Genomic DNA, 9,995 nt, shown 5'->3' on the forward strand with positions numbered 1-9,995 from the left:
CATCTAAAGCTTATGTATACCTAGATGAATCCAAGAACAAGCCCAAATTCAACTTTTAGGAATGTGCGTGTTATATACTCATGGTAGTCAACCACAAGACTATATAACTATGAACTCCATTATGCGTAGCATGGACTAGATACTTCGCCATCCCCAATAACACGTCATGAGTGCCCAATAGTGGGTGTAGAACTCTGCATCAAGATATGCTCTCACACATGCACCCCACACACACACACACACACACACACACACACATAAGAGCATATATTCACACAGAGACCTTCATGCCGTTTCTATCAAACCTCCGGAGATGCAGGGCCGCTCAGCCATAATCAGGCCTAGCACTAAGGGAAGTAGAAGATAGAACAAATAAGTAGTTGATAGGGAAAATGCACCGCTTAAGCTTATCCCAAACCCCTCAATTGCTTCAACACTTATATCAACCCCATTTTCATGAATCATAATACATCTCAAATTTATTATTTGGCTACAAAGAAAAAAGAATTGTTGCTCCTCAATATCTTGACACAAGCTACCACTGTTTAGGCCATCCTTGGAGAGTCTTTCTTACCTCACAAAACAACACACGAGTCATATTTGATGAATGTAAGAGCGTTGTATCTTGCAGCTATGGCACATTCTAGGTTAATTTTTGATGGCACGTTCTATGGCGTGCGCGCGCACATGCACGTGCGTGCACACACACACACATGAGAGCATATGTTCACACAAAGGCCTTTGTACTGAGTTTCTGTCAAACCTCCGAAGGTGCAGGGCAGACTCAGCCATAATGAAGCCTAGCACTAAGGGAAGTAGCAGATAGAACAAATAAATACTTGATAGGGCAAATGCACCGCTAAAGCTTATCCCAAACCCCTCAAATGCTTTAACAGTTATATCAACCCCATTTTCATGAATCATAATACTTAGAGAGTCTTTCTTACCTCATGAAACAACACACGAGTCATATTTGATGAGCGTAAAAGCATTGTAACTTGCAACTATGGCACATTCTAGATTAATTTTTGATGAAGATGACTCACATCTTGTTCTACATTCCACCAATGTGTTAACATCGATATGGCCGTGTTTGTAAGATGCTCCATATTCTGGCCCTGTCCTCTTGATGCTCATGTTTGTCATGTGATGCAACATCTTTCAACCTTGCTTGTCCACAGAGCAGTGGCACAAGCTTCATCCTCCAACATTTAAGCGATGGTGATGCCTCTTTTGAATGAAGCATGGGTACCACTTCAGGCTTTCTACCTTATAATATGTTGCAACTGCACACCACTGCCAACTACTCGATGCTTCCCACATAATCATACACATGATGTATCATGAATATCATTTATGCCCTTTCTCCGTGTGGTTTATGAAAGAGGGACCAAAGAACACCTCTTTGTTTGGATCATCCTGTAATTTTGTGAGCCCCAAACAACGCTGAGGGGCTATCTGTCCCCTAATATTTTACAAGGCATTGATGGGTTTCCGTAAACTAGCCTCTCTACTCTCATGGCTTCTCGATTATTTGCATCCTTTTGCATGCCAGCTGTGTAAATATCATCCCTATGAGCATGAGGTGCGGCAATGCTCTTGCCTACCTCTATTGCATGTCCAGGCCCATTTCGCAACATATACGTCACCCCAATTTTTACAAGCACCCAAGAGGGCAAACCAAACTGCAGAATGGTCAGAAGATGGCATCCTTTCGATCACGGAGAGGGCCTTGTCAAGATGCCCTGCTTGCCCAAGAAGAGCAACCATGGAAGTGTAGTGCTCCAAGTCTGGCTCAATGCCAAATTTTGTGCTCATTCTCTCAAAGAACATTTCTCCCTCATCTACCAAACCTGCATGACTGCATGCATTGAGCAAGCTAGAAAATGTGATTCTATCTGGAGATATGCCTTTGCGTTGCATCAATTTGAAGCAGTTCATGGCTTTTTCACCGTGGCCCTGTTCGGCATATCCTGCAATTAGTGCAGACCAAGAGACAACGTACTCTCTGTGCTTTTGCAAGTTCACCACATTTCGCATACATATCCACCAAAGCCGTGCCAAGCACAAAGTTATTTTTCAGCAACCCCTGCCTTGCAATGTCGTCATGAATTTGTTGCCCCTTCTTAGCTGCTCCTATACTGCCACACTTTCAAGATGCAAGTAAAAGTCACGGCATTCGGAGAAAGGCCCTCCTGCTGCATCTTTTCCAAACAACTCAAGGCATCTTGACCCAGCCCCTGCTTGGCATACCCTGCGATCAATGCGGACCACGACACAACATTTCGCATGGGAAGTTCATCGAGAACTTGGCGTGCTTTTCCAAGTGCACCGCATTTGACATACATATCTACCAAAGCATTGCCAAGTGTCAGCTGCTCCTAGGCTGCTACAGGCCTTCAAAATGCATGTTAATGTCACCGCATTTGGTGAGAGGCCCTCGAACTGCATCTGTTGGAAACAATTCAAAGCATCTTGACCTTGGCCCTGTTGGGCATATCCTGCGATTAGTGCAGACCATGAGACAACATCCCGAATCGGAAGCTCCTCTAGCACTTGCCGTGCTCTTGCAAGTGCACCACACTTAATATACATATCCAGCAAAGCATTGCCAAGCACAATTTCCTTCTTCAGCAAGCCCTCCTTAGCAATTTCATCGTGAATTTCACCCCCCCTTTCAACTGCTCCTACACTGCTCACTGCATTTGGGGAGAGACCTTCATGCTGCATACGTACGAAACAATCTAGCTCATAGTAGCAACGGAACGGGAACGGGAACGGGAACGGAACGAAAGCACCACCAGGGGAACGGGAACGAGAAAAAGGGGGAACGGGAACGAGGGGGAACGGAAACAGGGAACGACCTAGATAATTCCTAGAAATGACGATAAATCTTAACATACAATGCTCATTTATATAACCAAATCAGAGACACACTAAAGTCTAGTGCACCATAATTTGCATGGCTAGATACTAACACTGAATAGATCTCACAAGTCAAAATAAATTAGCCCACATCATACATGACATAAGTGACAAAAAGTACAAAATGTGGCCCACATGGCAAAAGAAACAATCCAAGTCCAAAGTCCAAGCCTCAAGGTGACATGCAAATAGTAAGGAGATATCATGCATGGCTACTGCCAGTGATGCCATCAAGGAGACTATCATCTATGTCATCCAAGAAAGCCATATCATCAAGACCAACATCTGCAGCATCCAAATCTTCAATCCCATCCTGACCAGGATCTGCAAGTCCATGTGTCTCCTCATCATCCGAGGACTCCTCATCAAGCAATATAAACTTCTCTGGTTTGGGAGATGCCATATCACCAAGCAAGCGCAAATTAGCACTTACAAAAATCAAGTCATTGACTTGTTTTGTCCCAAATTTGTTCCTCTTCTTGGATGCAACATGGCCGAACACACTCCATAGCTGCTCAATCGGAGAGGAGCTTGCACCTTGAGACAAGATCCTTACTGCCAATGATTGAAGCTGTGGTGTACGAGCCCCATAATCCTCCCACCATAAAGCAACCCCTATCTTAAACCTATCTCTCTGTGCATCAGCCGATCCAAACCTTCCCAACTTGCTGCGATAAAATCCAAGTTGGTCTTTCACCAACCTTCGTTTATCTGCATCACGAACCTGCCTAGAAAGCACTGTCTCCCAACCATCCATCACCTCATCATCGACCTCTTGTCCACATCCTTGGAACTCGGGATCCAAGACATACGCTGCAGCATGCATAGGAGAATGATAACCATTCCATCGTGCTTCACATAATTCTCGAACCTCTGCATATTTCTCATCAGACAAGCCCATTTCTCCTATTTTCTCGATCATTCGGTCATCCCCCTCATAAACCTTGCCAATGCATGGCTCCCGTCCATCTGCAATCCACATCAAGCGCATGATCGGCTTCATCATAGCATTGATAGTATTGACTTCATCCCAAAATGTGAAGTCTTGTATGGTTCTTGCAACCTCTATGCCGGCTCTTGAGCGAGAAAGTGCCCATCCCATCCACTCATTGCATACAACCAACTGCTTCAAAGGCAATTGCACTTTGGATAACCTCTTCATCATGAGAAAGTTATAACCAAAGCGTGTCTCTGAGTACTTCAAGAGATCCTTTTTGGCCGATCTCTTGTGGAATTCATTCAAAATAAACTGATGGTTTTGAATGAAGCTTATTATCTCCTTGCCTTTTTGAATGTGTGGATCAACCCATGGCAAGCTGCCAACATCCTTCAATAAGTTGCTCAAACAATGAGCAAAGCATGGACTGAATGTGATATGCGGATACCTGTCTTCAAGCTTAAGACCAACTGCTCTATTTGTTGCCTCACCATCAGCTGAATAACATTCTCTGGTCCAACTTTCTCAATACCTTCGGTCCACTCTTCCACAAGCTGATCTGCAGTTTTTCCAGTCCCAGAAGCATCATGTGAGGAAATGAATTGCATTCTTCCTCGAGAATAAGCAACCATGCCATGAATGGACCTTTTTCGAGTGCCACTCCAACCATCTGCAATAAGTGACACACCATTCTTTGCCCAACTTTCATGCACAGACTCTAAAGCACATTCAATTGCAGCTTTCTCCTTTTGCAACAAGGTGGTGCGTAGTGTCTCATATGAAGGAGGCTTGTATGTTGGGCCATACCGTGCAATCTCCTGGACCATTTCAATGAAATATGGAGACCTGGCAACATTGAATGCTACATGATCATGATAAAAGAACCTTGCAACAGCTGCATCTACCCTCTCTTTCTTGCGGGGATCCCAAGCTGCTCCCAAGGTTTGCTGCTTACTGGAACTTGCACCCATAGACTGCGAATCTTGGGAAAATGCAAAGCTCCCAAGTCCTCCATACTGTTGTCCATCTCCCAAGTGTACATCTTCCCCTTGTCTACTGAAGTAAGATACATCAATTGCCGGTTTCTTTCGTGCACATGCTTTCTCCTCTTCACTTGGGTACTTTGCCAAAAGCTCTCTACGCATTTCAGGTGTTGTCCCTGGGCATTTGTTCACTTGTGCTTTTTCATTGTTCACATGGCATAGATGTGCTCTCACACGGTTTGCTCCTCCTGACTTCTCTTTGTTACATTGCTTGCATTTCCATCGTGTTGCACCTCCCTTAGATGAATACCTTTCTAGCCTTTCAACCTCGTCCCACCAAGTAGCATTCGAAGCCGATCGCTTTGAACCCGAGTAAGCCATGATGTCTGTAAATTCGGGCAAAAAGTTGAATAGGCTTTCAAAGTTAACCATTACAAAGAAATGAGTCCTTTTTTTTTCTTCTGTTTAATGGGAAGAGACTGTGCACTGTGCAGTGTGCAGTCCAGATTATGATTCACCATACGTAATTTTTAAAACACCAAAAGTTCAAAGTTCAAACAAAAAAAGAGAGAGAGAAGAAAGAGAAAAGCTTCTTGCTGCCTTGCCTTTTAGATGAATGTAGTCGCTGTGTTTACAGTGTACAGTGTACACTGCAAGTCTGCACAGTGCAAGGGCTGGGGGCCTGGTTGCCAGTGGCTGGGGCGACTGTACTATGTAGTACAGAATGTCAGAACAGCTGCCGTACGGGCAGGACAGTACGGGCAGTGAACTCGTGGAGTCGTGGACAGTAACGGCGACTACACTGGTACAGGCGTGAACTCCGAAAAGCGATGGGCGAAAGGCGTACGGGACCGGTGCGAATTTCTGAAAAGTGCCTGGCGCAAGGCTTACGGGCTTCTATTTTTTTTAAAAAAAATCCACGTCATCAGCACGTTCCCACGTGGAGGAACGGCGGGCTCACGTTCCCTCGCCCGTTCCATCTCCCGTTCGACCGCCGTTCCCTGCCGCTCCACCTCATTTCGACCACCTCAACGTTCCACCATTCGTTTCCAGCGTTCCACTGGTCCACGCGATGGGGGAACGCGTTCCACCGTTCCCAATGGGGGGAAACGGGGTTCCCCTGCTACTATGATCTAGCTTGCTGCGCTTTTGCAAGAGCACCACATTTTGCATACATATCCACCAAAGCAGTGCCAAGCACAACATCGTATCCGAGAAGACCCTGTTTGGCGATCTCATCATGAATTTTTTCTCCCTTTGCAAGAGCTCCTATGTTGCCACAGGCTTTCAAGATGCAAGTGAAGGTGATGACATCTGCAGAGATGCCATGGTGCTGCATGAGTGCATAGCATTTTAGAGCATCATGACCCTGCCCATGTTGGGCATATGCAGAGATCAATATAGTCCAAGAGAAAACATCTCTAACATGGAACCCATCAAGCAGTTCTTGTGCTTTTGCAAGCACACCACATTTTGCATACAAGGTGACTAAGACTCCGCTATATGAGAGCTTTTCTCGAGCAGCCCCCTTTTCAAAATATCAGCATGCACTCTAGCGCCGCCTCTGTGCAAATTCTTCTTCTTAGCATAAGCTCTGAGTAAGGCCACAATGGCAGTATCCTCTGCTTTCATGTCCTACTAAAATCCATTATTCCAAAAAACATTATGAGCGAATACCCTGTTCTTTACATTATATCTGGGCGTGTTCACGTTAGAGCAAGACTTGCCCCACAGTGAGACGGGGGAATGAGTAACGACTGGGTGGTGGAGCAAACGGTTAGCATGGGTGAATATGTGGCGTAGTATCGCCTGTTTCTCAAAGCGACGACAGACTCCCAAGCAGTGTATGATAGTGCCGCTGCATTTCAAAAAAAAACCTGGCTGCTAGGTTGTGTAGATACCATTTTGTAGGAAAAGGATTCTACCAAAAGATAATGAGGCTCAAATGGAATGTTCTTTATGCCTTTCCTTGGTCTCCCACGTTTAAACCAAAAGAAGTCCTTCTGCATCAATGTCGAGTAGGGGGGGGGGGGGGGTTTGAGGTTTACCCTATGGCTTCTAGGTTCAACTTTGGGAGATTCTAGGAGCTTTTTTTAGGAGACTACTTTATGCTCCTAGAGTTGGAGTACACAAGGGAAGAGTTGCAAGAAAGGCAAGTATAGGATAGAAGAAATGACATTCCTAATTTTATACAATTTGAGATGGTAGGTTGTACTGTGGATTTGGAAGTGCACTTTCATTCCTTCCCTAACTCTTGCTATAAGTGTAAGGGTTTGGGACACTTTGCCAAAGATTGTCTAGCATATATGTAGGAGAATAAGAATGTCGAAGGTAAGATACAAAGAGAGAATAGTCTAGCCAAAGAGGGAGATCATGTTAAAATTAAAGACAAGAGTAAGGGAAGCATTGAAGCCACAAGAATTCTAGATAAGTTGGACTCTAATAAAGATCTTGAAGCTTCCAATAGTGGCTCATCAAATTAATAAAGGAGGTGGTGGTGAATGGCAGGTAGTTACTCTAAGAAAGGAAATGCCAAAGTCCTCAACCCCCGTTGCAAATGATGGCCATAATGACATATCTGTTAAACAAGGAGGAAAAACCAACCTAAAAAAGGAGGCATTGAGCAAGTTTAAGGTATTTGCCATTGGGGTGTAAAGCGGACGCTAACACCGATTTATTCTTTGTACTATATAATAATGACTCACAAACCCTAGCCATAACATTGTGTCAAGGAGTCCTCTGTTTGGGCTCCTCAAGGCCTATGCAGGCATTTTCGTCATTTTCTACAATAGGCCGAGTTTTGAATTTTTTTACATTTTTGGCATTTGGTGGTCTTTACCCACTGTGCCAAGGGCATATCTAAACGGTCTGCAAGTGGTAGATCTACAGCTTTAGATCAACATTCTTACAAATTGTAGAGTTCGTGGTGCACTTTTCAATATTCAAGCGTATTTGTAGGTTGTGATTGATGAAGGTACCGATTATTGTGAGCTTCTCAGTGCTCATAGATGCTCTACGTATTGCAGACATTTGCTGTTAGAGATAGCCTTTTGATGTGTAGGCAATGTTATCTTATGCGTATTCACAGTGTATGTATGAGATAGTGCGGGTCCTCTTAGTTCGGATAAACTGCAGCAGCAACAGCAGTTTGAGAGACTTTTATTGTGGATGTATATTGAATATAGTGGATGTATTTGGCAGTTGCTTAGCCTTTTTGTGAGGGTTGTTTTGTGAGGTTTTTTGAAGCTGCCTGGTTGTCGAGGTGCACATCAGTGTGGTGGAGCGATTCCTTGACATCCCCATTGTCTACATCAATAATAGGATGTATGGTTATGTGGCTAGATTAGTGATGATGATTGGATTGCATATTGCTTTCTAGATACTGTACCATTGTTTCTTCTCCATATGCACATGCCATTTTATGCCATAGTCAAAGTTTAACACATTGGTTGACAGATGGTGATAGAGTTAGCCATTCAGAGTGAGCAATTTTTTGTGTTGAGATCAGTTTTTTGGTTTTCACAGATTACTCCTGTTACAGGGGAGACTCTACCAGGTAGTCAAAGTTGTTGTTTTCTGCGATCTGTGAAGCATGGCGTCTTTACCAGAGAGAACATTCAATATCGACGAGAAGTTAGATGGTACTAACTTTCCCTTTTAGAAGGAGGTGATCTTCAATGTGTTGGTGCAGAAAAAGCAGGTCAGACCTATAAAGCGACAAGGTGTTAAGCTAGAGGGTATGATTGATCTTGAATGGATGGAGATGGATGAGAACTTGCCAGGTCTACAATTATGCTCATGCTGTACTTATCATAAAAGTGAGCCACTTTGACTATTACATAGTGATGTGTGTGGGGCTATGCCTACATTGTCTTTGGGTGGTGCTAGCTATTTTGTGACTTTCATAGATGACCACTCATGGAAAGTGTGGGTGTATCCTCTCAAGAGAAAGGATGATATTCTTTCTGTGTTTAGAAATTTGTGGCACTAGTGGAGAATCAATAGACCTAGCAAGAAGGTTTGGGGAGTATGTCTCAAAGCCTTTCAAGAATTTTGTGATTCTAAAGGTATTATAAGAGAGTTGACTACTCCATATAACGCTCCACAAAATTGTGTGGTTGAGAGGATGAATCGTACAATGCAAGAAAAAGTATGAAGCATGTTGTTGTCCAATCAATTTTGGGTAGACGCAGGTTTGCTACAACTGTCCATATTTGAGTAACCATTCTCCAAATAAGGCAATAGAAGAGAAGGACAAAATTAGCCCATGGTTGGTGGCAATGGAGTGGTACAACACGCTATTTGGGCTCAGCCAATTTTGGGAGGAAGTAACACCATATTAGGTAAAGTGGGAAAAATCTCATTCCCACCTCGGTCGTAAGGCCAATCTTTCATAAATGGTCGCAAGGCCAATCTCTCATGAATCACAAAAGTATTATACCAATCTCTAAGACATACATATAATGAGACAATTGTAAGACCATTCTTTGGAATGACCCTTTCTAGGTGTACACACACACACACACACACACACACACACAAACATGCAAAGAATGGTAGTAAGGTCAATCTTGCATGCACAAAATCAATATGTCCAATTTAATATTGGACATTACTCCATTGGCAAAGATAATTCTAGGAGTGCCCTTAGATTAATAGGATGCACTCCAACAATGTACCAATATCTAGGATATCCATATTATGAGACAATACAAAGACCATTCGGTCTATTCATGTACATGTCACACACACACACACACACTTACATGCAAAGAATGGCTGTAAGGCCAATCTTTCATACATGGAAGCTATATCGGGCATTACTACATTGCTAAAGATAATTCTAGGAGTCCCCTTAGATTAGCATGCACTCTAACAACTTGTCAATGATTATCTCTAAGACATCACCCATTATTATAAATGAGACAATAGAAAGACCATAATTTCTTTGGAATGGACATTTTTTCATGTACACACACACTCGCACACACACAGAGTCACATTCAAACTATTACATGCAAAGAACAAACGTACTAAGACCAATTTGCATGCACAAAAGCAATTTGAGTATTGGACATTACTACATTGGCAAAGATAATTATAGGAGTCCCCTTAGATTAGGATGCACTCCAACAATATACCAATCTTTT

General features: G+C 43.3%; 1 pseudogene; it reads right to left on the bottom strand.

The window, feature by feature from the left end:
• Positions 1 to 375: 375 nt before the first annotated feature.
• Positions 376 to 6,615, bottom strand: LOC147641560 (pentatricopeptide repeat-containing protein At1g74600, chloroplastic-like; annotated as a pseudogene).
• Between the last annotated feature and the right edge of the window lie 3,380 nt (positions 6,616 to 9,995).

This window comes from Cibotium barometz, chromosome 1 (genome assembly GCF_041138505.1).
Source record: "Cibotium barometz isolate CiBa-2024 chromosome 1, ASM4113850v1, whole genome shotgun sequence".
In the NCBI taxonomy this organism is placed as follows: Eukaryota; Viridiplantae; Streptophyta; class Polypodiopsida; order Cyatheales; family Cibotiaceae; genus Cibotium; species Cibotium barometz.